We start from the raw sequence: 3,095 nt of genomic DNA, 5'->3' as shown, positions 1-3,095 counted from the left end.
AACAAATGTTAATGATAAATCCCCTGGGATGTTTGTACTGGCTACTGTATACAGGCCACCAGGCCACCAGGCCACCATACAGACTTTATTAAAGAGTTTGGTGATTTTACATCCGAGTTAGTTGTGGCTGCAGATAAAGTTTTAATAGTTGGTGATTTTAATATCCATGTCGATAATGAAAAAGATGCATTGGGATCAGCATTTATAGACATTCTGAACTCTATTGGTGTTAGACAACATGTTTCAGGACCTACTCATTGTCGAAATCATACTCTAGATTTAATACTGTCACATGGAATTGATGTTGATAGTGTTGAAATTATTCAGCCAAGTGATGATATCTCAGATCATTATTAATTCTGTGCAAACTCCATACAGCCAAAATGGTAAATTCTACTTCTTTTTACAAGTATGGAAGAACCATCACTTCTACCACAAAAGACTGCTTTTTAAGTTATCTTCTTGATGTATCCAAATTCCTTAGCATATCCAAAACCTTAGAACAACTTGATGATGTAACAGAAACTATTGACTCTCTCTTTTCTAGCACTTTAAATACAGTTGCTCCTTTACGCTTAAGGAAGGTTAAGGAAAACAGTTTGACACCATGGTATAATGAGCATACTCACACCCTAAAGAGAGAAATGGAGCACAGCTGGAGGAAAACAAAACTAGAGGCATTTCGTATTGCTTGGCAGGAAACTAACATATCCTACAGAAAAGCATTAAAAACTGCTAGATCTGATTACTTTTTTTTATCTTTTAGAAGAAAACAAACATAACCCCAGGTATTTATTCAATACAGTGTCTAAATTAACGAAAAATAAAGCCTCAACAAGTGTTGACATTTCCCAACACCACAGCACTAATGACTTTATGAACTACTTTACTTCTACAATCGATACTATTAGAGATAAAATTTGAACCATTCAGCCGTCAGCTACAGTATCACATCAGACAGTGCACTATTAGACCCTATACCATCTAAGCTCCTAAAAGAGGTACTTCCAGAAGTCATAGATCCTCTTCTGACTATAATTAATTCCTCATTGTCATTAGGATATGTCCCTAAAACCTTCAAACTGGCTGTTATTAAGCCTCTTATCAAAAAACCACAACCTGACCCCAAAGAACTAGTTAATTATAGACCAATCTCGAATCTCCCTTTTCTGTCCAAGATACTAGAAAAGGTGGTATCCTCACAATTCTATTCCTTCTTAGAGAAAAATGGTATTTCCAGTCAGGATTTAGACCGTATCATAGTACTGAGACTGCTCACCTTAGAGTTACAAATGATCTGCTCTTATCATCTGATCCTGGGTGTATCTCTCTATTAGTTTTATTGGATCTTAGTGCTGCGTTTGACACAATTGACCACAACATTCTTTTGCATAGACTTGAACACTTTGTTGGCATCAGTAGAAGTGCGTTAGCATGGTTTAAATCGTACTTATATGACCGCCATCAGTTCATAGCAGTGAATGAAGATGTATCATATCGATCACAAGTGCAGTATGGAGTACCTCAAGGCTCAGTACTAGGGCCGCTACTCTTCATGCTTTATATGTTACCCTTGGGAGATATCATCAGGAAACAGCTCTATTTTTGTTCGCGGCCCGGTGAAACACACCAATTTGAAAAACTAATGGAATGCATAGTCGATATAAAAAAAAACTGGATGACGAGAAATTTCTTACTGCTAAATTCAGAAAAAACAGAGGTGTTAATTATAGGACCTAAAAACTCAGCTTGTAATAACCTAGAACACTGTCTAAAACTTCATGGTTGCTCTGTCAATTCTTCGTAATCAGTTAGGAACCTAGGTGTGCTATTTGATCGCAATCTTTCCTTATAAAGCCACGTTTCTAGCATTTGTAAAACTGCATTTTTCCATCTCAAAAATATATCTAAATTACGGCCTATGCTCTCAATGTCAAATGCAGAAATGCTATTCCATGCATTTATGACCTCAAGGTTAGATTATTGTAATGCTTTATTGGGTGGTTGTTCTGCATGCTTAGTAAACAAACTACAGCTAGTCCAAAATGCAGCAGCAAATGTTCTTACTAGAACCAGGAAGTATGACCATATTAGCCCGGTCCTGTCAACACTGCACTGGCTCCCTATCAAACATCGTATAGATTTTAAAATATTGCTTATTACATATAAAGCCCTGAATGGTTTAGCACCTCAGTATTTGAATGAGCTCCTTTTACATTATAATCCTCTACGTCGGCTACGTTCTCAAAACTCAGGCAATTTGATAATACCTAGAATATCAAAATCAACTGCGGGCGGCAGATCCCTTTCCTATTTGGCACCTAAACTCTGGAATAACCTACCTAACATTGTTCGGGAGGCAGACACACTCTTGCAGTTTAAATCTAGATTAAAGACCCATCTCTTTAACCTGGCATACACATAACATACTAATATGCTTTTAATATCCAAATCTGTTAAAGGATTTTTAGGTTGCATTAATTAGGTAAACCGGAACCGGAAACACTTCACATAAAACACCCTATGTACTTGCTACATCATTAGAAGAATGGCATCTACGCTAATATTTGTCTGTTTCTCTCTTGTTCCGAGGTCACCGTGGCCACCAGATCCAGTCTGTGTCCAGATCAGAGGGTCACTGCAGTCACCCGGATCCAGTACGTATCCAGACCAGATGGTGGATCAGCACCTAGAAAGGACCTCTACTGCCCTCAAAGACAGCGGAGACCAGGACAACTAGAGCCCCAGATACAGATCCCCTGTAAAGACCTTATCTCAGAGGACCACAGGACAAGACCACAGGAAACAGATGATTCTTCTGCACAATCTGACTTTTCTGCAGCCTGGAATTGAACTACTGGTTTCGTCTGGTCAGAGGAGAACTGCCCCAACTGAGCCTGGTTTCTCCCAAGGTTTTTTTCTCCATTCTGTCACCGATGGAGTTTCCGTTCCTTGCCGCTGTCGCCTCTGGCTTGCTTAGTTGGGGTCACTTCATCTACAGCGATATCATTGACTTGATTGCAAATGAATGCACAGACACTATTTAAATTGAACAGAGATGACATAACTGAATTCAATGATGAACTGCCTTTAAC

The sequence above is a fragment of the Carassius auratus genome, chromosome 14 (assembly GCF_003368295.1).
Source record: "Carassius auratus strain Wakin chromosome 14, ASM336829v1, whole genome shotgun sequence".
NCBI lineage: Eukaryota > Metazoa > Chordata > Actinopteri > Cypriniformes > Cyprinidae > Carassius > Carassius auratus.
The sequence above is the reverse complement of the archived record's forward strand: the minus strand, read 5'-3'. Positions refer to the sequence as shown.